Below are 27,034 nucleotides of genomic sequence, written 5' to 3'. Positions count from 1 at the left end.
CATGTCTATTATATTTAATGGAAGAGGCCACCGAGGCGTTGAAATGAACCTGGTAAATAATTGATTTTTGCGGCAAAGAAAAAACATTCTCAGGTTAGCCATTCTCAGCTGTCAGACAAATCTTGTTCTGACAGTTAACATGATGAAATCTAAGAAGTTCAGATAAAATTTATATGAATACCTGACATTTTTTAAGTGCTAAAGTCATATCCCCTCCAGTCTGTATTATGTTGGTGTAATGTGATGTACACTTTGCATTTGAAGAAACCTCTATAGTAGATGTTGGTGAGAGAACAATACAAACAATGTGTGTGTATGTTAAATCATGCAATCAAACACACTGGGATTGCCTTGACAATTAGTAAATATCACCTGAGACTGTATTAAAAATCTGATGTGATATTCCCGTCATTTCATATTTCATGCAAGCTCAGAAAGACGATGCTTCAAGAATATTAACGCAATTAAATGTTTGCTGGGCAAAGACTGCATTCCCTATCGCAAACCTGCTAGTCTACACTCTAGGTGCATTGGTGTCACAGAGCATTAAAAAATTGTACATGTGCATGACTGTCATTGTCTTGGCAAATGTTCGGTATTGGCTCTGTCAGTATAATAGTGTGCCAACATTCTTGACAAAAGTGAGCAATGCTTGGGATTGTATGACAAGGAAAATGCTCCTGATGTCTGTGGTGTGGAGTTATGAGATCCTCCAACATCCCAGCTCCCATGCCGAGCACATAGAGACGTTATGATGAGGGGGATAGGCAGCTCCTATAATTATGACAGAGACATCAAACGGTATACCAGTGATGGTAACACATTACGTTATTAATTCACGAGTCCTTAGAAGGTGAAAAGTCAAGATGATGATGGTTATTAGCGGCGTACAGGGAATCTGCTCTTCTCACCTGGGGCGTGTTTGCGATGTGCGATGTTCCGTTGGTATGTGATGCTGTGATGCAGGGGGGGGGGGGGGGGGGGGGGGGGAGGAAACGTGCAGTATTGATGAAATACGCCCAACCTTCACTCTGGCGGCTAATGCTCACACAATTTTCGTGGTCAGACGGATGTGATGTTAGCTCATTTCCGACAAACAAGCTTGCCACTATTCATTTGTCTTGCAGTGAAAAAAACAACAACAAACTTAAAAGAAACCCCATTATATAGAGGGGCACGTTTTTTAGCTTCTGCCGCAGCATGGAGGTAAAACTAAAAGGATGGGAGGAAAAAAAAAAGAGAAGAAGAGGAAACTTGACATTCCACCTCACTAGATGCAATGTAAACTCTGCACTTGCTCATTCGCATGGTTGGGGTTCACTCAAGCTCAATCTTATTCGGAGGAGGGATGACTCACGGGCGGAATTTTATCCATGATTTCATTCGGATGCAGATGGCTCTTTGGTAGATTTTTGATTTCGCATCTTCTCCGAGCTGCTCCGAGAAAAGAAAAGAAGAAGAAGAAGAGAAAAAAAAGAACACCCACACAACACAGAAGAAAGAGGAAGGGAGAGGGAGAACATTCTCTCAAATCCAGCTGGAAAGTGACTTTGGCCGAGCAAGAGAGTGCAATTTGATGTTTGAAGACATGCACGGTGACAGACCTCGAGAGGACTTGGCCGACAGTCTTGAGTCATCGATGGAGAGAGGATCATAGTACAGAGAGGGCATAACCCTTGCCGTCTTTTTTTGTTGTTGACAGGACCATATCCTCTGGGTCAGCTGTTCCGAAATGTGGTTGGATGCGTAGGAAAAAGCTCAGCGCGAATCTCGACCACTTTTCGTTCCGCGTCGAAAACGCGAATTGAGTCGGCGGCTAATGCATTCATCCACCGGGTAGTGTTTCGCAAGCAGTCGTACGATTTCGTGATCAAGCAGATGCCGTTTCCCCCGTGAGTCAGCCATTACGCCTCTCGAGTTGTTAGTTTTCTCGAATACTGTCATCCAACATGTGAATAGTTAGGTGATTTTAGTCTATTGAGTTTACATTAGAAAATAAACAAAACACAAACAACAGTGACAGTGGAAACGGTTTTGCAAATTGTGGAATGTATCATCGGTTAGTCATGTGAATTGCTAAGGTGCAGTCATTGATATAACTTTAGCCTAGATGAACAAAATTACAAACAAGTATATGTTTCTGAATTTTCATGTGGGCCCGTGTGGGGACGTATGATTTATGCTTGAGTTCTTTTGGAGTACATGATATATGTTTTGCTCCTGAGCTACAATTTATGTCAGTCATGAAATCTGTTGCAATTCTTTGAGAGTTGAAGAGGCCCTGGAGAGCAGTGCAGTGAGTTTATGTCACGCTTTGTTTATAAGGTGTCTTAGCCAAGCAGGATGGTGCTTATGGTACTCTGTCACTGAGTGTCAGCCCATTTAAAGCAACCATCATTTACTTAGGATTTCGAAAGAGACAAAATGTGGTTCTCCGTGGGTTGCCGATTGTGTCATTGACATTGGTCTTTTTTAGGAACTCTTCTTTTTCTTTTCAAGAAAAACAAGATATTTCTACTCTCTATGTATGCTCCTAGCCATGTGTTGCACAAAACACGCCGTTAATACAACCTTGCGGTGAATGGAAAGATCTTACTTATAGGTTTCTTACATTGCCATATATGTGTGGTGGTGGCGTTGTTAATCAGTACGTGAGATATGATTGATGAGCTTGCTCTGAACCGCCGGCATTTAAAAACATGCTGAATGCACAGCAGTAGCATGCTCTGCAGTTCATATTATTGCTTTTACCCTGGCCAGCTGTGTCGGTTTCCTCGTATCACAGTGAATTATTGAGAGCCATGGGGGGGGGGGGGGGGGATTCATTCATTCATTCCCCTGTTCTCCAGTGTAAATGAACTCCAATGGCCCCTGCTACAGTGCAGTGGGCCACCACTGAGTATGATACACAAGTCGTAGAAAGATGCCTCACCAGTGGCTGTTGAGCCCCCCATGTTAACTGAATTGGATGTCTTGGACGCCTGTACTGGGCAAGTGCTGGTTGTGATTGCGGTTATTCGCCATGGCGGACACATTCTCTCCCCATTCGGTCAATCTTGTAAAGACCCTCGGTACCTATTTATGGTACATGTCATTTTAAAGTCGGGCTGTGTCTCATACTGGCGCCAGTGTGAGTGTTTGTGTGTGTGTGGGGGGGGGGGGGAGGGAGTTATACAGTAGTCCTACCTAGCAATGTGTAGATTAATGGGATTATGAATCCCTCAATGAATTATGAATAACCTGAACATATTGATTGTCTGCAAGAAACTTGCCTCCCCCTCAAAAAAAAAAAAAATAATGATAACAATCCTATATGAAACAGAAGGCAGACAAGTTGAAGAAAATTCATACTTCATATCTTTACCCCACTGCTTGATAATCTCTTGCATTTTATTTAATGTATGAAACATTACACATTCATGCTATTGACTTCAGACATTCAGCAGCAAATTGTAAGTGGGTAGATTTGGTAGAAGTGTTATCAGCAACAAGCAAATGGGACACGACCATCGACTGCACACCACTGTCACAAAGTTTGGTGGTCCTCTCTACTGCATAAAATCCCATCGTTTTGGCTACTTGCTTCATATTGCCCTCGAAGCATGTGGACAGGTGTCTGTCAAAGATTAATCTTGTGCTCTTCATCCGAGGCGTTGGCAAGTGCCTGCGCAGTTGGATTTGATGTGTGACTTTCGGTGTGCGCGTTCCAATCCCGTTCTATTGATAGCCCCGACTTCGGAGCTTCAAACAAAACACCTGTCTGCCTTACCTGTGTGTATAATTTATTCATTGTGCCGTATTGAGTGATTTATGGAATGCCACAGAGGCACATGTTTTTTTAGACAGGAATAGTCCAATGTTTTGACTGCCTTTAATGCGTTCTTGACTGCGAGGAATATCTATTTTCTGTTAATGAAGTGTAGCCCAAGGACAAGCATTTAATAATACAGAATGTATGCACAGTAGATGAAAAATTCAATGGCATTATAGTTTCTTTGCAAATTTTGCCTGGCTTTTGGTTATCAATACAATTATATTGCCTGTAGTTATATTAAAACTTTCTGGGACCATAAACTTGACTTTTGTAATTCCACCTCAATGCATAAATGGCCATTAGTGCCAATTGGTGTAATTTTGATAAAAACTTTGTGTGCTGGGTGAAATTTAAAGACAGGATGGACTGCAGTTTTGTTTTTGTTTTGTTTTGTTTTTTTGGTGGTTTCCTTTTTTTCCCCCTTCCTCTTTCTCAATTCAATTTGATGATCCTGATGATCTTTTTTTTTTTTCGACATTCCGTGCAAGCAGTCATTAGCACACCCCAGCCTGATGGGTTTTCCGCCCAGGCTCAATCAAACTCCCATTTGCCGCTCGTTTGGGTGCATGTGTGTGTGAGAATGGGAAGGGTAGGGTACGGAGCGGCAGCATCGGCATCGCTGCAGGGGGATGGAGGAGACCTGTTCTGCTCATCTCCCTTTTCTCATTCTCTCACTCTCTCGCTTCTTGTGTCTTCGTCGTCGGCGATGTCATTCCAACACAGCGTCGGATCTGGGGTAAAAAACCCATCGCCTCTTTTGTCACACTGCAAATAGATAAAATCACATCAGGATATGTGTCAACTGTGTGCCTCATTTATCGAAATGCTATTGCGCTCAGCTCTGAAACTGAATGACAGTTCCATCCTTTCTTTCTACCTTCATGTTGTTGTTGTTTTTTTTGCGGGCTTACATCCACAAGTGCATCAAAATTTTTGCCTTTGGTAGCCTATAATGTAGGCGGAAGATGCAGCTATTGTCTTCACTGTAACGCTAAACGTCTGATGTAGTGAGACTATTGTCTTTGCTACGAACACTCGTCTTGCTTTAGTTGTTGTTTTCTTATCGATTATGAAGCAGTGGCAGTTTTTCGTACAAAAAAAAAAAGTGCATCCTCAACCTAGATTCAGCCTTTGCTGGTAGGCAGACATTTTGGTATGATACGACATGAATGCCACTTATGTGTTTTGAAATGTTATTGACACTTTTCTCTATCATTAGCCTGACCATGAAGTTGATTGCCAAGGGTCGTGTATAGGAGAAGAGGGTGCATATCATATTACACTGCCGCTGTTTGATGATATTGATCTGTTATCTCTACGCTGCCACCTGTCCGCGAACCACGCGCAGCTGAACTTTATAATTTGTACAAAAATACCGATCCAATGTCAATGAAGGTGCGTTGCATTATTGATGGCAATAATAGTTAATTCACGAGGGAACAAATTTCACATGTACTCGTAGTTATTTCCCCGCATAATGTACTATTGGTATGTGTTGATAGTAGTGCTGTTAGCATGGTCATGAACGTGCCACTTTCTGAGAGCTGAAGTTCAAGGCTTCCTCACACATTTTTTTCCCATATAATGTGGTAAACTACATTTTATGTGATATCAGATTGCTCTGACTACATTTTATGGTGTCTTTATGGTTCAAATATGAAATTTCATGATACCTCGACTTGACTGTAACGTTTGACCTTGATGCTGGCAGATAACATTGTTCACCTACATGTAACTGGATCATTATAAACATATGTTCTGGATAAAATGACCTTGTTCAACGCTCATGACAGTCATCTTGTTTGACTAGCTGTGCTGCGGGAGACAGCGTAGCAAAATATGTAGGTATCACACTGACAATAGCTGCAAAGTGTGCAGTTTACCAAGTTCACACTGACGAACTCTTTAAGCAAAATAGTGACATTACCACAACGGCAAGAAAACATTACCTTCTTTCTCGCAGTGTATTTATTCCTTTTTTTTTGTCATTGTTGTGCCTAGCTCCTTTAAGAAGAGAGAAAAAAAAAGGAGCAAAAGGTGGAGTATTGAGAGCGAAATCATGATGAGGCTTTATTGCAAGCGTTGATGGCCCTAAAGTTTCGCACTCTTGTATTTCTGCTCTCTGGAGTCCTGTTCAGATGGAGAGAGTGGCTGGGAAGGTGATGTCCGATAGTCTCCTCAGTCCAGACTGCGGTGGAAATTGTACTCATATTCCCGTTCTCTTGTGGGACACGAGTGGTGGAATGGCAGTGGTCGATAGTCTTCTCATTCTAGACTGCTTTCAAAACTGTTCCTGCAGCAAAGTAATGAATTGGCATTATGCATCCACAATCTGCACTTGCCAAGGTTCAACGCAAGCTTTTTAAATACTGACTGACATATCAGTTTACTTAAATAAAATCTTGTTGCCGACCTTGTAAGATTATGCCTTTGTGACATTCACAGTTGAATCACACATCATTATGATCTGCCTTCTGTACTTATCTTTTGCTACACAGGTCTGTGATATTCCATTTGGAGCTATAATACTTCAACATCAGAGGGTGATATAGAATCAGCTTTGTGGAGGTAAGAACCCCCTCCCCCTTCCCCCCCCCCCCCCCCCCCGCCTTTAAAAAAAAGTACATGTATGCATGTAATGTGTGTAGGCATATATCCATGGTGTGTTGTATGCAAGGACAGTTTCGTATATCTGTGTTTTGTTTTGTTTCTGTGTACATGGAGAATTTCTAAATTGCCCACCATTGCCAGAGATACATAATATACATAATATTGTGTGTGTGTGTGTGTGTGTGTGTGTGTGTGTATGTGCATGTATGTATCTGGAATCAGCAAGAATTTAAAGAGCTCAAGCAAAGATCAATTGGGAGGGAAGAAAATGTGTTATTGTGTTAAAAATTTTGTATGTCATAAGAAAATAAGCAATGCATATATTCTACCTAAATCACCCAGAACAGAGGGAAATGTGTGAAATAATGTCAAAATGAAGGTGAATAAAACATAAAGGGCATCTTACAATGAAGAAAAATAATAACTACCTCTTTGACCTAGTAATGATGCGGTTAAGATTTACTACATATATTTCCCTAAACAGTATCTCACTATCTCATGTGGATAAATTCTTCAACTAAATATTCTGTCTATAACTGTTCTCTGTGCTAGCCAAATTACTTCCACTTGTGATCACGAGGGGGGAGATATCCCTCGAAGCCGTACACATGGGTGTTTGTTGAACAGAGGGCCGGCAGTTAGTTGCAGAAGGGCGCTGGGGGGAAAAATGGACAATGCGCACATAGTTTGTATTCTCGTACGCATTGTGGTGGAATACCTAGATATGAAGTCCTGCCTGTCACAACATTGCCTGGTGCTGAATTGCCGTGCTTCTCCGGTTGTGCGACTTCCTTTGTGCGAGGAAGCCGTGTGCATGCTGGGAGGTTCGCAGACGAGAGAGCCGTTCCACTGTCGTGCAATCAACAATATGGAGAATTTGCATTGTGTGCCAGACATTGTCCCCAACTATGAGTGCAAGCACTTGGTGATAAATTGAGCCAAAAAAAAAAAAAATGCATCATACGTAAGCTATGAAACAAAAAAAAGTAAGAGTTAGAGAGAAAAAGAGAAAGAGAGAAATGTATGTGTATATGTAAAAATGTTTATGCATATGTTTGTTTATATATGTGTGTGTATATATATCGATATTTATGTATACATATATATGTATATATATATATGTATGTGTATATATATATATATATATATATATATATATATATATATTTATTTATAGTTATGTATAGGTGTGTGTGTAAATGTTGGCCTATATATATGTTTGAGAGAGAGAGAGTGAGATGGAAAGGTAGAAGGGAGGAACATATAGTCATTGAGGAAGGACCAAAATGAAACAGTGTTAAATGACTCAGAACTAGCAAACACTGCGATAAGCATGAATGCACTGGCAACCACACATGCTAGATGTAAATCAGCTACCGTGAATAACGCCGATTTTTTTTTCTTTTCGGAAGGGTATCCAATCCATTGTTCTATCCTAACCATCTTGTATTTCGCCATGTCTTTCGCAAGTCTAGTGCTCAAGCTGACACTCCGTTCAGCAGTTTAAGGTCACCGATGGCCGTCTGCAGCTTTCGAAAAGCTCTCAAAAATGCTCCTGCCCCGCCACAATAATTGCTCTGGGGAGATGTGTTTGCCGACCATTAAAGTTCTGGTTTAATTGTCCGGTGATTCTATCCCGGAGAATGTGTTTTTTGTTCTTCACTCAGACAGAACAGCGCAGGATTGGTCGGGATGTGCAGAGCAGAACGCAAGCAGCAACATAATTCGTTGCACTTCGGTTCTTGAGGTTTTTGCGTGGTTCAGTGGATTGAAGTCAGTCACTGGTGCAACTTCCTGTCTGTGGGTTACTATCTCCTAAATGCATCTTTTATGTTAGGGTCAAATTGAGGATCTTTTTGAATCTTACATGGAAGACAAAAAACTAAGATATTGATAAAACCTGCTTCCTTCCTATTTTTCAGCTAAAGTAGATTATACACAATAATGTCATTTTTGCATCATTATATGCCATTCACATAACCCACAAGTTTGGCACTATGGGATGAGTGCATTGAACTACTGCATTGGTGATAAATCCTTGCATTAAATCACTTCTTAGAATGTTCAAATTGAAACCAAGCACTTAATAAAATCATATCAGTGTAGCAGTTGCATTCTCCATGTGGTTATCCTAATTTCATTTTCTACTTTACCACTCTTATGAGGATTTTTTTTTTCTTTCCCCCTCCACAAAATAATCTGCTAGGTCCTGCAGCTAGATTTTCTTTTTGACGAAGCAGCTGGCTTGGTAGGGAATCAAGGGGGTTCAGGTCACACAAAAAGAGGTATACAACGACACTGCCAAACTGAAGATGAATCGGCTGTATATCCGGCCAAACTTTTCAAAGGGATCTGTCATCGGAAAATGGCGCCGTGATGAATCTGTATTCAAAGCGGCGTTCATTTGGAATGTGCGAGAAGTATCATCGTGCGCTGGGGGGCACAAAGCTTCGTCAACACGGTGGAATTGGGTTCTCTTATAGGGCAAACTGCATCCACTTAGGACGGTCTAGGGTTTCACGCACTGGCATTTGTCCCCCTTAGTCTTGTTCAAGACCTACAGAAGGATTTATTTGAACTTTGCCTTTGCATCCCTGAACAGTGGTATTCTGTGTATAACTACATGTAGTGAAACAGTCCAATGGACTCTTTCATCATGCTGAGACCTTTTGGTGACCTTTCGTGGGAAATGTATGTCTTTGGAGAAAACTGCGGGAACAACAGTAAATTTGACTGGTTTGAAAGGAATATGATCCATGGAGATTGCCCTTGTGCTAATGATTGTATTCATCCGCAATTTTCTAACCTTGCTAGCAGGCAAAGACCATTTGAGAACATACACACATAATACACAAAAGGCTATTTCAAATTTCCAATATGCAAAGGTAGATTATCTTCTCTCAGTCATTCATCGAAGAACCACAAAATATAATGTATGTGTCTCTCACTGAATATTCAATTGCAATGGATAATCTACCTTGTGGATTTGCCAAATTTTCCGAGATGAAGTGACAGACAGTATACCAAGAGGTGTTGTTTGACAGTGTCCAAAGGCTTGGGCTTTAGGAGTTATGCAAGGTCTGTATCAGTGGGAGAGGAGCGTTTTTTAACTTAACCCTCCCAACACCACCATCTCTGAGATTTCATTCCCTTTGCTCACGGCAGCCTCACTCATGGATACAGGAGGGTTAAGGGTAAACTGCCACATCTTTTTTTGGTGCTTTTTTTGCAAAAGATCGCGACTGGAGGATCGGAGGTTGATTCACCTCTCGGGGACCAATCGATCGGTCCTGCAGTCCTACAGGTTCTGTAAATGAACTGCACATCCCCCTGAAGTCCAGGGTAAATGTGGAGTGTGCATCCATGAATGGGGAAGGAGATTGGAGGGAAGGGTTCTCTATTTGCGGACCAATATTTGTCTTGATACCATCGTAGCCTCCCCCGTCATGCCTGTGTAGCGGTATCCGTGGACGGCAGCGAAACATCATAGCAACCCTTCTCCCTTCTCCTCCCATCATCATGGTCAAGGTTTCCTCCTCTTCCTCCTCCTCCTCCTCCTCACAAGAAGGTGGCCGATTGCAATTTTGCGGTGACTGATGGTCAAACAAATGGCTCCGGCCTTCCGTGCTCATGTCAGGTAGACTGTGGACAGTGTGGTTGGGTCGTAGGCGCCATTTTGACCAATTCTCTTCACCACGTCTACCCGTTCACATACATTACATGAATCTATCTAAATTTGTTCCACGGAGGATTCATAGTCTTTTTTCTTCAATGCTTAGCACACACTTTTTAACCCATTTTTTATGAGTGTAATTCAAAGGAAAAAAAACACCAATTATGTATATATCAAAATAATACCCAAAATATATCAATGATATCCCAAGAAGTTTGTTATTGATCCCTCCCCCCCCCAAAAAAAAAAAAAGGTGTTCATCTGGATTTATGATAGCTTTGACCAAGTTCTGCTCATTTTGCATCCAAACCCTTTGTGCATATGAGAAGTGTTATCCAGCAGATTCACAGCTGGTATCAAAATTGAAGGCTTTGCTATAGTGCAGTTGTCCTCTTTCATGCTGTAATCACATCTCAGTAACTGTATGTTCCTTGCATTTCTGCCAATTTACCTCTCTACTTTTTTTTTTCACATTAAGACTTTTTAAAAAGTTTTTTTTGAAGAGTGTACCTGTGTCATGATAAGAAAAACAAAAGTCAAAGGGCAAGGGAATTCGTGATTGGGTGCAAGTGTCACCCTTTTTTGGGATAGATTCGTATTGTTTTTTGTTCTTTTTTTTCAAACTGGGGGAAAGTAGGTCATGAAAGTGGTTCACATGCATGGTTCCACTGGATGTGGTATATCACCCAAGACTGAGAAGTCACCGAAGACCCATGAAAATTCCTGGTGCATTCAAAGGGAAATAAACCAGTCATCGCGCCAACAGAATGGAGCTGCCGAAAGTTCTCCGAAGGGAATATCTCCAAGGCAGGTCGGTGCGAATAAGACCATGGTGCTTGTTTGCCGAATCTTGGAAGGTATACCACATCCTCGCTTTGGTTTTCTTTTTCAGTCATCAATTCGTATGATAGCCTGCCTGTAACTTGTAAACCTTTCAGCGGGACATACGCACCTGGAGAGAATTGTTGGAACGTGACCAGCATCAGAAATGTAGCAACGGTCAAGATTAGATCAGGAAGCTGTTATTGTTTTAGTAGGACAAACTGAATTTGAGCAATTATTGTTCCATTCAGAGGCACAAGGTTCTTCACACTGGTTGCCTGTTTCCATGATTAGGCATTAGAATGCTGAATTCAGCTGGATGATGATTTTAATAGAATGAGTAAAGATATGTTCAGCAGCACTGCCGTCTGATAATTTGATGGATGAGAGAAGACGTGCCCGGTTTTCCCCTCATTTCCGTTGCAGGAGGCTTTGTAATTTTGGCAAATGTTTGCCAATGCCGAATGCATTATGCATTGCTGCAGATATTGTATGGAATGACCTTTGTGGGGAATAAAGCATTCTTTAGCTCTTGATTTTAATATTTAAGTTGTTCAGAGATATGTATAATCCATCATAAGTGTTTTATTTGCTTGGAATTCTTAGTGTTAAGTCATTGGATGACACCGGGTGATGTGCTTCAGTCATATTGGTAACTGATAATAACAAAAAAAAAAACACAAAAAGTTATGTTATATCAAAGAATAACTGTAATAATATGTGTGCATATAGAATAATAGTTATCATAACTCGCCAGAGTTGCAGTTCGAAAAAAGAAAAAAGGAGGGGAAAATCCCACAAAACCTGTGAATGAGTCTACTGATTGAAACCATCAACCATGATACGTCCTTGCAAATGAATACCCCTTTTTTTTCTCTCTCTTTTTCTTTATAGAAGCTATAACAAAGATTTCTTTGATAGGAAAACAATTAGGAAGAGTCAACCTGTCATTCCTCAGCGAACCTTTTGGCAAAGCTTGCTGAAAATTATGGCTGGGGTTGAAAGGAATGCCAGCGCTTCTTTTTTTTTTTTCTTTTCCACCACTGTGCATCAAGACCAAGTGGTTATTTAACAGAACAGACTTTTATTGGAAGAGAGGCTATGTGTGGGAAATCGTGTTCTTTGAAGGCCATTGTTGTTGTTGGTTTTTTTTAAGTAATTTAATGGTACAGATAGGAAATGGAAACTGCCCCCATTTTTTTTTCAAAAGGTGAAATTAATCTTTTAAAAGCATCTGTAAAGATGACATGTTTACAGTTTACTCTGTTGTATAGTACAACAAGTCTGTCTGAGATTGCACAAGAATATTGTGATATGCATCGAAAATGCTTGTTCATGGAAATACGTGGGAGTGAATATTTTTATCAAATTCGAGGAGAGACATCAATAAAGCAAAGAACTAGTCAAATAGTTGAGAAGGATATCTGAAAATGAATAGACCTTCTAGAGATGGTTTTTGAATAAAATTTAGAGAGATCAGGGGAGATGCACAAATGGAATGAATTAAGTTGACTTTAAGTAGCACTTTCACTCAAAGAATTTGCCCCTAAGTGCAGTGAAAGTTTTATCCCGAAATTGAACGTGGGCTGTCACTTAGATTGATATTATTCATAGTGCACATACACATACACGTAGACATGAGTATTCATGCAGACAAAAACTGAATTTCATGGCTCTCTGCGTGCATTGCTGTATCCTTTAAAGGGATAATACAGTATTGGTGGAGATGAGAATTGGGCTTTTAACTTTTTGCGAGATACCAAGAAAACACTTATGATATAGTACAGAGCATACCATTTTAAGAGGAATTCAAAGTTTATTTGATGAAAATCGGGTTTGGAATGAATGAAACATCCGAAAACAAAGTAAAACAAAGCGATCGTAATAAAGTGTGGGTCCCACACTTTATTAGAATCGCTCTTTTTTGGATATCTCAGCCATTTCAACACCAATTTTCATCAAATAAACGTTGAATTCCTCATAGAATTACATGCTCTTTCATACTTCATAAGGGGTTTCTCATTATCTCACCAAGAAATGTTAGAAACCTGAAATTAGGTCTCAACCAAAACTGTACGATCCCTTTAACTGAAGGAGTGCAGAGTAGCCGTTGGCGCCAGTATAAAGCCTGACCCCTTTCACATTTATGGATGAAAGTGAGGGCAGGTCGATCCTGAAGTGTTTGAGTGCCATTTCTGCAAAAGAATGAATACTGTTAAAGCTGCTATTTTCGTGTACAGATATTTTCGCAAATGAGGAGGTCATCACCATTTTTGCAAGATGTTGCTGTATAGTGATTTGACACATGGGCTGTCTTCCTGTTAGATTTAATGCTATCACGTTCAGGTGGCAACATTTTTGTGTGTTGTTGAATTAGCAGCCCAATGTACATCGATTTGTGATATTTGCGAAAATTAAACCCTCATGCAAACAACAGCTTTCACACTGGAAGACTCTGCAATCTTTAGTTTTGAATCAGCATTTTGAAATGCCCTTGATATCAATACAAGTCTGGGCGCAACTGCATTTTGAAAGAAACTCATTTCAAAAAGAAAGAAAGAAAGAAAAATTCAGCACCCTGAGACTCCATGAAAACTTGCAGGTGGCTCGAAGGACAGTGTTTGCCATTAGACATGTCTTTCAGCATCGGCATTCGGCTTGTGTTTGGTAGTCCTTTTCTGCCAGAGTGACCTCAACTGAAAACATTTGTTTGCGATCACTTCTTCGGAGAGGTCAGCAGGTAAAGGCAAAGTGGACTGTGGTCTTGGCAGGTCTATCTTAAGGGTTTTTTGACCAGTGGGTTAGAATAGAATTGTTCTGGAATGGAGGTCACTTTAATTGGTCAGATTGGTATCTTGCCAGTCTCCTTCAGGCTTGCAGTTGTTCAGGTGGTAGCGTAACAATATGTGCATTCATGTTGACGGTGAAATACTGCAGTGTTCATGTGTTAATTCGTAATGGGAAGATAGTGCACTTCAGAATACCTCTCAAAGTTATTGTGGTAGTTAGGATGGTAATTCAAACATTGCATGAAATATGCATGTAAGATTTGAATGCGAAAGATGCCACAAAATACCACTGATCATAAAGTGGTGCATTTCTCACATGTGACCTAACACATTTCTTGTCTTTTTGCCATGGGATATGGGCACATGCACAATGCTTACCAGAAATACCATGGCATGAGAATGGTACTGAATTGATTACAATGCTCCCTATTATCATAATATTTGGCCGATGAGATTGGTAATTAAAATGTGAATACAACTAATGACCGTAGCAGTCAGAAAGGTGATTTGGTATAATGTTGCAATCGCCATTTTAAAAATACCCTAGCGTGAGGTTGGCGTGTGTTACTCAGTATACAGCAGTTGCAGTCCTTTAATGAGTATGTCTGTGCTCAATAACATTCAGCAGCTACTTGTGGTACTCTTGGTATTGGTAAGATAAGTTTGATATAAAGAAATACATAGGTATCTGACCAAAAGAGATGTGCTTTCATATTTATTTTCTTTGCTTCATACACTTCTATTTCAGTGAAGAAAGAGTTGGGAAAGGAATCATTACTGATTTATGAAATGCTGAAAAGGCATTGTTTTACTGACAAAAACCAGGCGAGTGTTTTTTTTAATTTCCATAATACTCGAGGAAGACCTTAAGTCTATAGGAATGTGAATTGAAACAAGCCTAACAATTTGATTGGAAAGAGAGAAGCCCTATGTAACATGCAGGCTTTACACCAGCAGACAGTCAATATGCTCTGATATACCATGCCTAGGGCTTATATATATGGTAGCTTCAGTGTCGTGTCTGTGTACTAGTATGTATATATGTGAGAGAGAGAGAAATAGAGGGTGTTTTTTAGTAGTGAGGCATATGGATGAGACATCAACTTTTGTGTGTGTGTGTATCAAAATTTAAGTGGTCACTTGGTTTTTTTTTTGCTATTTTGACCGCTCATTTCTGGGCCAACACATGTTAATTTTGCAGGGCACTCCCAGCGAGCCTGACCCCCCTCCCGGTGGCAGCGCTGGGCTCATCAAGTGGCGGGGTATGTGGTACTCGCTGGAGATTATGATGGGATAATTGCTGTCGCTCATCAGTGCCCCGCAAATGGGGGAATTTTGGCATATTAATTTGCAGAATTTGAGCCTCGTCAACACGCGTGCATACTCGTATCGCCAGCGGCAGAAGAGTCATCCGCGGTGAGGATCCTTGGTAGGGAGATTAGGCAAACAAAAACAAAAACATGAGGGCTTTCACAGTTGCAAAAGTACTAATAGTCGTTTGTAATCACACCTCTGAATTGCATTATTTCTGAATGTGTTACAGATTGTTGAAAACATAAATTAATCCTCTTGCCTACCCAACCAACTGCAAATGACATTGCAAAGGACCTACAGCATCTGTTTCACAAACTTAATAACTTGTTGATCAGACACCTAATTCATCAAACACCCAAGCCTAAATGTGGGACTACATGGTCGGTGTACATGCACTATGGGACCAGTGAATACAGGGTCAAGATGAGAGCCACCTCTCAGAGGTTGAAATGTTCAGACTGCAATATAGGCATCCCAGATATCACGCAAAACCTTGAATGGAAAGTGCCTACAGTTGACTGCGATTAACCAAACATGATTTGAGAAACATGCGTGGCCGGGGGTGGAATGTGATTCAAGTTTGCTGGTCTGAAATGGCTCAATGCCAGATATGTGTAAATGCTCATGAGGGAGCATTTAGTGTTTGAGTCTGGTCACGGATGGCAGAGTAGGGTTGATAATTCAGTGCTTAGAAATCGCTTCCCAAGTTTTTGTTGCGTCATTGAGATGCTTGAATTCACTCCACCCTCCTCGTTATAGACTGAAATAGAGTGTGATTGCTGATTGAAGTGATGAACTCTTCACAGGGAACTTCTTTCTCATAGTTGGCAGGGACTTCATTTGAAATTGTTTCACATGGTTGCACATATCAAGTGTCGAAAGAGAACCGTAGAATGATATCATAATTCCATTCGTCATTATCAGAAAACAGCTGAACAAGAAGGCAATCCAAAGTTGAAAAAACTGTTGCGATTTAGATTTGTCTATCTCCCATAAACTTAAGAGCTACTTAGCCAATATATTGGAGGTGCCATTTGAGGACAAATTTTAACGAGGGTAATTATGCAGAAATTGTGTTTTTACATGCATACACACACAGAGAAAGCAAAAACAATACATCAAACACCTGATTCTTGCCATTAAATTTTGGTTTTATTAGCAATTATCGGCAGAGATGTTCCTCCCAACGAGTCCTGTGGGTGCAGTGCGTTTTTCTTACAGATGCAGCACTGGAGACCGAAATGGCATAGAGATGATATCATTATGTATACCGGTGGTGGTGCAGCCGAAGCAGATGCTGATGCTGTCTTGCTCCGAGGCCAGGCCCCGGATGGTGTCGCTTTCAATCATCTCGAGGAGATCAATGCTCGCCTTTGTGGCCCTCGTCCTCCTCTGGAAACGGGTGTGCAGTAATGGATTTGAGAAATGTGAAACATGAAATTCTAGATTGGTGGCCATTATATTAGGGCATGACATCAGGCAGTGCTGGTATCTCTTCCTTATGGCTTCCGTGCGGGAGGCCCCGTCGCTTTACCCCCGCGAGGTGAACGAGCGTGGCGCCTTGATCTTTCTCAGTCCATATTTTTTAACCGTTTGAACACTGATTCGTTGAAGTGTGTAACTCTGCGCAGTGAACTTTCAAAACGTATGTCATGTCCCCATCCTGTTTCTACATGCTTGCTCAAGTGAAGTACATGTAGATCAACAATGAATAGACTGCAACAGGGGCCCGTTTCATGAAAGTCTCATGAGAGACATTTCGCTCATATTAAAGATACATGAGAGACTTCATGAAATGGATTATACTTCTCTTTGAAAGTCTCTCATACAGGTGTAGCAACATATGCGTGACTTTGGCCATTCTTAGATTTATGCGAAGGACTTTTATGTGATGACTTCATGAAACGAACCTCAGAACTTTGAGAACATACAAGGTGGCAGAGCTTGCTGATTGAAATTCCTCATTCTCTTGCAAATTTGGTGATATTCATTCTGTATCCAGAGCTGCTTCATGGCTTTACACAATGATGTGTGTGCTGTTTTAAGATTCCTTTTGAATCTTTTTTTTCCCCCTCACCCTCCCTTTACCACAGTTTTCATCGTGCAGGTGCATTAACGTTGATGGGTAGTCGATTAGCCCTGTTTTTCTTCTCCAAGTCCTACCCCCTTGTTGCCCCCCTGTGAGGGGAGCAATCACCCTACTGAGTTTTTCCTACATAACTGTGCGTGACAGTTATAGGCCCGAGAATTGATCATTTTCTGTGGGCACCCTGAGGAGACACCAAAATGAAAGGGAAGAGCGCTGGCCGGCCGGTGTGTCTGCCAAGAACACACGTGATTTGCGACAAATGATAGCCTAATACCCCTCCCCCCTCCTCCCCAAAACCCTCACGGCCATACTCAACCTATCTCATGCAAAGCTCTCATCGAGTAACATCATAAGCGATGTATTGTTAACGAATATATCTGACCTTCGGACCGCGAAATGTCAAAGAGTCAAAAACGTGCTGCCCTTAACGTCAGTGGCCCAATGTCTTTTGCACCATCCCCTTTGTTCCTTTTGTTGTCATCTCTGTAGACACTGTCACGGTGAGGCTGAAACTGAATGAAATTTTTCAGCGATGTTTGAGCAGCTGGCTCATGCTACGACATTACTATTCGAATGCATTTACAAGGTGGGAAGACATTCTCTTGACTGGCGGAACACGTGCCGCCTTTCAATCGGGTTCATTTCGTAATGACCCTCTGCGCACAATGCGGCAAGCGGCAGGAACGCTTATGCAGAGATCTGATCTACTCGCAGCCGTCAAATGCGCCCCAGATGTTGTGAAGTGTCAATTTCGAGTCTTCTCCCCAGTGGGACCGGTCCTCGAGCAAGCAATTGAACATGGCCCCCAGTCTTTAATCATCCCATCCTACAACCCCCTCTCCCTCCCCCTCCCCCTCCCCCTCCCCATCCTCCTCCTTCTTTTCCTCTTCCCTGATGTCTCCTCTCTGCCCTGCATCAGCTGCATCCACAAGCCCCATCTCACTGATGCGTTTGGCACCTCCTCACTGGGGGCTGAGGTTCATGAATGGCTGTGGCCCTAATTTGAAAGGCAATGGCAATGTATCAAACGGAAATAGATCCACACCTACAGCAGCTTTAAGTAACATCTCAGCCACTACAGATATCACAGGCGCATGTAATCGCAGTAGCACATTTACATTTGAATTATAAAAGTTAAATTGTCCTATAGGCAGAACCCTTAATTTGCGAGCCACACTAATTTGAACAATCAGCAACAGAAACATAGAGTATAGAAAACTCATAAAATGATAGAGAAGATACGTAAAGATCAAAGTAAGCACCATGGAAATGCAACATGGATCTTATAGGAACCTAACAAATTATAACATCCGCCAAGCGCATGCGCTCCTGTTATTATCCCATTACAGAAAAATATTTAAAGAATTGTGTTTTAGGAACCTAACAAATTAAACCATCCGCCAAGCCTATGCACTCCTGTTATTATCACATTACAGAAAAATATTTAAAGATTTGTGTAACTCAGAAAGTATGGTTCAGGTATAAAATTGCTGAACAAAAATTACTTCAGTGCATCCATACCTGTGTTTTTACTTGTCTGGAGCGTACATGATGAGAGATAGTATTATATTCCTCTCTTGGTGTTTTGATTAAAGTCTGTCCATGCTTGTGAGAAAATAATGGACTTAGTGCAATTGACTGATCAAAATCAACCTGAACCAAATTTTTTATTAAGAGTACACCTTCATTACTGTACCTACAACCTTGTATACCGCAGCTGTAATGATGTAGTCTTACATACCGTAAAACCAGAAACTTTCGCAAATTTCGCAAGGAGCCAAGATTTGGGAAAGTATAATGCACGCAAAAGTTTTTGTCTACACAGTGCATTGAATGCCAATGCAGTGCTGTACACCGTGCAAGTAAGTTGGATTGTACCGCTGCTGTAACAGTTCGACCTAGCACATGATCAAATATGAATGCAACTGCACTACAAAATTTAACGCAGCTGTGTGTAACAGGCATCAAAACAAATACTGGTACTCTCTGATACTGCCATTATGTTTCATTTGATAAAAGCCACCAAATACTGAGTACTAGATTCATAATTCATCTCCATCTAGTGGCACTGAGTACTCATAATTTTTTCATGGTCGGCAACTCTCGAAATTTTTTATGCCGCGAAAAAGGGCCATCGGCTCCAATTTGCAAAGTTTCATTCTGTGATTATTTCTGGCTTTGCAGCGTACCTCTGCTCCATCCTTGCATGCAAGGAAGTATCCAGTTTGTCATGCTACACATCCTACTCTTCTCCTCTTCGCGATTCACTCCAGAGGAGGTTTAAATCAAGAGGATACCCTCCCTCTTCCAAACCATCTGGCCCCTCTCCTCCCCCCCCCCCCTCCATCTCCCTGCACATCATGTTAAAGATGACTGTAAGTGAGCTATCTGTTTCTCCCGGCAACAACCTTTCGCTATTTGCTTTCCCTTACCCCCCCCCCCCCCCCATTTCCTTCTGTAGTACACGGCTGGCTGGCTGTCTGCTATCAGTCCGGCTCGCCCGGAGATGTATTATGAATGGCTGCCAGGGGGCCAGGGCACTTGGAAATAGTCTTCTATTTGGCGGCTGAAAATGCGTGTTTGTTTGTGCTAAAGCGTCGGAGAGTGTGGTGTCGTATGAATGTGTGACTCGCTTGCCAACGGGCCCAGTAAACACCATTCAGTAAAGTAAGAGAGAATGGTTGGAATGAAGAAAGAATGACAGATAGAAGGGTGAGCAAGCAAAAGATGAAAGAATGAAAGGAGGGGAAGAATTGAATACACTGTACATATGTAGAAGGCTGTATAGCAAATAAAGAAAAATGAGGATGATATGAGACAAGCTGAAATGGGCTTGTATGATTCAGATTATAAGGAGAAAGCCTCAAGCATAGAGAATAAAAAGAGGTACACTGTACATGCTCGCTCAAAGTAATGTACAACTATTAAGTCACAAGATAGAATGAAAATTGTTAGTAGTTTCACATGCTCTATTCTAGTCGTTGCGGTAATTTCTCCCACCAATCTGATAGAGTATTCAAACCAATTAACTGATTGGTTTCAATGATGTAGTCCATGTAATTTCCATGATGTGGGGAGGAGCTCCCATGAATGAGTGATATTGATTTGGCTACGCAGAGAAATAATTCACTTTGAGAGAGGGCATTTATTTCTCATAACTTCTCGGTGGCTGCTGGAAAATACGCCGACATGAGGCTCGATGTGCGTTTGGTCGTGCGGATGACATGTCATTAGCAGACGATGCCACATGCGTGATCAAAACAGCGGAGGGGAAATTGTTGATGTTGGGAATGGGACTCTTACCTATGGCTGGTGTTCTCATTCCAAAGCCTAGAGGGCTTAATTGTTCCTCATCGCTCCTCATGTCTCCTCCACTTCATTAATGATGTCTCTCATCACGATGGGTTGCCATGGTTGCAACTGATGCCATCTGAAAAACAAAATCGAAATGGACCGACAAATTGAGGGGGAAAAAAGGAGAAGAAAGAATGATGGTAAACATTCTGTGCGTACAATGCTATGATATCAAGGGAACTGATCATTATCTGTCAGGAGGTTCACTGTTTTGCATCACAATCCCACTCGGCAAATTAGGCACAAATGACTAGGAAAAAAAACCAGGTACAGCAATTCTAATCATCTAAGAGAAACCAACAAATATTCCATACTATAACAGTGGAAGCAAACATGAATATGTTGCATGAGTGTTTCCAAAGGTTCATACTGATGTAGGTTCTTCCCCAAGGAAAAATCTCTTAGAAGGTTCTTGACTGAGAAATACACATCGTAAATTTTAATTGTACTATTGAATGGTTTGAGCCACTTGCTTCTCATATATAACACATTATGCACTGAAGTAAATGACATTGCTGACTTAAAAGCTTGCAGCTCAGACAATAGAGTTTTTTTGTTCTCGGCTGAGTGGGAGTGTGAAATGACTCATTGCGTTCGTTCAACACAGTCCTCGCTGCTCTGGAAGACAATTAACGGCATTTGCCGCATGATTTACTTGACAGATGTCTGACGTTGTGATTCGCTTTGGTGTCAGTCAGAGTTTTACCAGATTGGCATTGTCCTTCATGGAAGCATAGTATACAGTCATGCAGATCAACCAACCATGTCAACGCAGAAGGTCCGGAGTTAATCCAGCTCACCTCGGAGAGACGGGTTGTTCAGTGAGCCTTGTAACATCCCGTTCCGCGCCATTGATGTAAAAATGGAAACGATGAAGATAAGGCTTAACCAGATTTGTTTTAAAGGGGATCTGTCAGCAGAATGTTATTGTCATCACTGTCCACTATTGCTTCATTTTCAACATTCCTGATGCCTCTACTGAAATCGATCAACCAGCTCCTACTGTGATAGGCATACTTGCAACATTTGCAAAATTTGTCCCAAAAAGTTTTCAGTTTCTTTTCGCAGGTAGCTTTGGTGGAATCATGGGCTTTATCGGGAGAGTACATCTGGAAAGAAGATCAACCGGTGATGGTAGATTGAAAATATTATCCTTAAAGACCCGAAAATATGGGTTGGTGTATCATCACATCGTATGATAGAGCCATGGGAGGGTGTCTTGTGACCAGATCGCCCTGTTTGGTGAGAGATGGCCCTCTCTTTGATACCAGGGGCAAGTCCAGCGAACGAACGGCCCCACTGCTTCTACCGGGGGTGGTATGGCTCCTGCGCTTTGTAGAGTGATGACAATACCAGAGGGTTGGCCCATCTATTTTCCCCCGCACATCACTCACCAGTTTAAACTCTTTCGGAATTGGAATCGGTAGGGCCAATAAAGAGATGGTCTGGACAGTCACCCCTCCCCCACCCCAGTAGATAAGACAATAAAGTCCATCCATATTATGTGTTTAAAGGGATGGATGTCAAATTGTTTTAGATAACCTTTATTTAGCTTCTAAAGGAACCTGTAGACATTTTGCCCTTTGTGTGTGTGTGTGGGGGGGGGGGGGGGGAGGGAGTTGGAGATTTTTACTACTGAGTTATTCATGAGATTCATGTTGACTGTTTTCAGGGCATGAAAACAGATAAGTTGTGTTCATTTTGGGTTTTTACATAAGCCAGGAGAAATTTGGTGATGATAGGTTGAGTCCTGTAAATGATTTTTCAAGGCTTTGATAGTGATTGAACTCACAGCATAACTGGATCGGCAGTTTGTAGCCATTCGTTTTTATTAAAAAAAGAGATGAGATATCACAGAAAATAACCCTTCTTCTAACTCAAAGCTGTTCTGATTAATTACATATATTGATTTTATTTGAGATGCAGTAGTGATTTAAAGAAAAAAAAGTAAATGGGGGCATGAATTTCCAAAGGGGAATGTTGGTGACAAATTGTGCCGTTGCTTTTCTATGCACCATATGTTTATGACTTTTATGAATGTATACAAGAAAAAAATATGAAATACAATTTTTTATGGCACGTTTCCAGCAAGAGGGTGCCGGTGTGTCAGTGTTTGTGACCATTTGCGTATGTCATATCATTTTACCACAGATTAGACTTTGGCCAGTGGCAAAAGAGTTTTCGGGTCCCACTGAACTTTTCAATTTATCTCAGAAATTGCCAGAAAAAAAAGCCAAGCGAGATGAAAGATTAGACCCTCAATATCACATGCTTACCTGGAATTCAACAAGCATATTACCCATTTGTGGAACATTAAAAAGCACAATCACCTCAATATTTAGACTTATTTTGCGGCTGTCAATTCAGTGAAATATCTGTAATAAAGCTTCCCCAGCATGCTGTCATAGTTTCCCTGTTTTAATATATCTCATTTTCCCTTACTATAATGAAAAAATATTTTTCTAAATTTGTCTGCAAAATCAAGATATTTATTCCTAGTTTATCATATTCATCATGATAAAAATAGAAATGGTTTGAATAACATTTCAGTGTGAATTAAGTAGAGGCTAAATTAATGTCTGAATTCATATTGAAATAGAAATCTTATTGTCTGATTGTCTTAACAAATTAGTTATTTGTGTAGTCTTTGCAGAGTTGATTATACAGAATTGTGTATGCTTGTGTATGTGTCTTTCTTTATTTTTTGGAAGAGTCTTAGAAACTTGATATATAGTTTCTTGGTTTGTGTGTTTGTTTCATGAGTTCAAACCTCCTATAGGACTTGCTGTAACAGTAACACACTCTAAAGAAACTCCAATCACTTGATGGAAGATATAGTGGAGAGAAGAAGCACAAATCTATACGTATAGCTCCTTGCACTTTTCCGGCCATCATTTTTGAACATTTCTCAGCAGGGGCGGACTGAGAGCTTACTCAGTCAGTGTTACAGTGCAGCTAACCCAATATACATCAATGCCAAAAGAGCTTTGTTTGCGTTCTAACCGTGCCCACTGCTTGATCATCCTGAAATGCTGACTGCAGAGTAATGTTGAAATTATGCAAATTTTTTGGTTGCATGGCAATTGCCAGCATATGCCATTGATCGTCGATGGATTTTCGTTCTTGTGGCAGCCCCTTTACTGCAGTTGGTCCGGATTGTGCCTGTGCTCGGGCACACTCTCCACATTCTGCTAATGGCTCTCGTGATGAATGGCAGAATTATGCTTCGGATTTCATTGACTGCCTCTTATCTAGACCATTGGTAGAGTACACCTGCCCCCTTCACCCCCCCCCCCACCTTTCTCTTCCAAAACGATTCATTTCTAGCCCCCGCAAAAGGAAGAAGCTCCATCCATGCTACCAAAAGCAATCATTTGACTTCTCATAGGTAATGATGGACCGCACAATCATTCTCGTGGGTGGTATTGTATTTGGGGGGAAAAACCCACATGTGCATTTTGAGGCAATCAACACAAAATATTGTTGAATGTGTCCTCCGGCGCTGATGGAGCAAGGGGTAGGAATGGACACAAGAGTGGAATCACTTGCCCTCTGATTGGACGTAATTTTACCCCTGGGTCCCGTTTCCCTCTTGTCAAAAGAAGTATCCTTGGGAATCAGTGACAGTCAGATATTCCTCCATTTATTTGTCTGAATGCGTACCGTGATGCGGCCGTTACGCGGCGCACGGGACGAGAATTTCAAAATGTATATTTGATTGGATCAGCCAAACTCCTCCGTGATGGCATTGGCTGATACCACCAATTACCGATGCCGCTAAATCTACGAAGCCAGCCCGCAGGAATCAGCGAGTCGGAACACTGGCTCGAAGCTCGTTCTAATTTCGGCTGACGGACGTCTGTAATGAATTAAAACATATATCCGTACGGCGTCCTCGTCATGAATGCAGAGATTAGCCTGTATTATGATTTCATCACCTTCATGAATATTTAAAGAGTCAGCCAGACTTAGCTAGGGACCAGGGGGGAAACTTCAAAATTAGCGATGCACTGGCGACTGCAAAATGACGCATCTAACTCTCTTTTGTTTCATTGATTAGTCAGTAATGGAGTTGCACTGTAGTGTCCAATATTGCAGTATTATGGGAACCTATTTGACGTCTTGTTTTATGCTGCTGGGGGCTTTTTGTCAATTTTGGCTGTTTTTGCGCCAGCTTATCAAATTAGTCCAAAATTGTTTTATTCTAATCCTACCTTTGGGTGAATCATCCCTTACCCAGTGGTGGGTATTTCTGGAGAGTGTAAGGGATTTTTCTTGTATTTGAAATTTTCATTAAGTGCAGCAAAGTGCTGAAGCGGCCAATATTGAACTCCAGAAAGATCAACTAATAAGGCAAGGCACTGCTTTCAATATTAGCAACAACAACAGCTGAATCAAATGTTTGTGTTTGTTTTATTTTCACATTCATAACCTGCTCGTGCTCTAATTGAACTTGTTTATTTCCAATTTTCTGGGGATATGTGTGCAATAACATTTGTGAATGTAGGTTCCCATGTGTCATAGATTCCTGCATCTTTCCCTTGTATTAAGCCATGCTTGCACAGGAGCATTTATTTGTTAGTCTTTGCTCATATGACATATTTTTCTTTCTTCATATGTGACATACTGTCATTTTCCTTGGGTGAAGTCTCTTTCTTCATATAACATGTACAATTCTTATGAAGTACTTTGCTCATGTGAGCTTGACTGCAAATCAAATCTAATATTTGTGTGTGTGCTGGGCTTAGTGAAACTTTTCAAATAAAGGCCGAAATGCTCCTAGTATTGGGGGGAAAAAAAAGCAATCAGAGCAGTTTCCATAAGTGTACTTTCAAATACAGCAAAATTCATTTCACATGGTGACATATTATTTGAACATTGATCCTCACTATGTTATGACCTTGTGATCACCTCTTCGGATGGAAAGTTGTCTGGCGTGAAGTGTTGAAATTCTTCACTTGTGAAGTCATCGCTTGCTGCTGCGCTCTTGGGGGAGGGGAGGGAAAGGCATTAAAAAATATGTGACTCCGCAGATTATGAGCAACTTGACTCTTTATGAGCTTGTTGTCATCTTCTGCCAGACCCATGCCAATTTAGCCGTAACAAAATACTGCTAGTCCTGATGTTAGATCTGCACTGTAACTTTGATAGATGTTATTATCCCTACGTGGAATTGATACATTACATCAACATGTAATACAGTGTATCTTTTGTGCTGATGTGTTATTATGGGTTCTTCTTTATAATTCAGAGACCAAGATGTGTCTTTAAAAAGGAATTTTCAAGTGAAATCCCCCCCCCCCCCCTCCGACCATATCTGTATATCTATGCTGCTTTCATGTTTGAATGATTGACTTTCATTTCTATGCAACATCATATAGGGTGGTGTGTCAGACTCTTTTGCGGAAGTATTTTCCATACAGTGCTACTGCACATTACTGTCTAGTAATGGTGTGACTGTGTGAAAACTACGAGAATGCTCTCCCAGACAGCGATGGAGATGGCGATAAGATGGACAGAAGTCCATTTGACGCTTTGGGGTCTGAGTAAGAGACTAGATGGGGAAAGGGGGAGAGTGTGAAGAGAGAGAGTGTATGTGTGTGTGTGTGTGTGTGTGTGTGTGTGTGGGGTGTGTGGGTGTGCATGTCGCGGAGAAGGTGTCATGTCGCACCTTCCCTGTCTGCCAGGGATGATGGCCGGGAGAGCAATCGGTTATGAATCAGTTTGGTATCACGTTCAGCCGCCCCTCTCCAAGACTTCCATTGCCGACATTGCTCTCGCATGGCGCATGTATGGCATCGGTGGATGCTGGGAGTGTGTGTGTGTGTGGGAAGCTATTCCAAGAATAACATACCACAGTCTGAACTTCACATCAACCCATCCAGAGCTGCTAGAGCGGTGTTGTGATAAACTGGAATAAACCAGGGATCTTTTTGTTTTTCTTGATTTCACTTTTTGATCATGGGCTCGTTCTCTGTCATCAAATTCAAATTCCTCCATTGCACTCTGCTGCAAAGTGTTCCACATCCCAATGTCTAGTCTGTAAATCAACCTTTCCTCCTTCTGTATGGAATTACAGTATTTTCATTTATGAAAGTAATGCATAATCAAATATCAGGGCATGTTTTTAATGCATAGGGGGCAGAAGTGACGCTTGGTAAATCTGACATTTTCCATCCATGCACAAAGTATACTCTGTGATTATCTTTTTCAGATTAAGAAGAGTAGCTCCTCACTCCCACTTCATATGCACTGCATTTCTTTCCCACCATGATCTATGTGTATTCAAATCACGGAAGGAAATCATAATTTAAGGGTTTTGTCCCAATGTAACACCTACAAAGTGAGTGTGAGTGCATATATATAATAGAACATGTTGAAAAATGGCAACATCTAATCCCAACCACAAGGAGGGCTGTAGCCTACATGTAGTCCAATATGTGGGACTAGGGCATAATTTTCCAGGTCTTCCCATTATGGAGATGCCTCAAATATCATATTGTAAGGCACTCAACTTGTCTGCGCCTGCAGTGAAAGGGCAGCCCCGTATCATATCAAAAGCTGAACAA

At 41.3% G+C, this 27,034-nt stretch overlaps 1 long non-coding RNA gene across 1 annotated transcript in view; it reads left to right on the top strand.

The window, feature by feature from the left end:
* LOC139717383 (uncharacterized) overlaps nucleotides 1–27,034 on the top strand; it is an 86,297-nt gene that overhangs the window by 20,628 nt on the left and 38,635 nt on the right. Inside the window, exon 2 of the long non-coding RNA XR_011709963.1 lies at nucleotides 6,313–6,382. This is a non-coding gene — a long non-coding RNA (uncharacterized lncRNA). The remainder of the gene's footprint in view (nucleotides 1–6,312; nucleotides 6,383–27,034) is intronic.

The sequence above is a fragment of the Diadema antillarum genome, unplaced genomic scaffold (assembly GCF_040938485.1).
Source record: "Diadema antillarum isolate AM-2024a unplaced genomic scaffold, OU_Dant_1.0 scf00000075, whole genome shotgun sequence".
NCBI classification, from domain to species: domain Eukaryota; kingdom Metazoa; phylum Echinodermata; class Echinoidea; order Diadematoida; family Diadematidae; genus Diadema; species Diadema antillarum.
The sequence above is the reverse complement of the archived record's forward strand: the minus strand, read 5'-3'. Positions and strand labels throughout refer to the sequence as shown.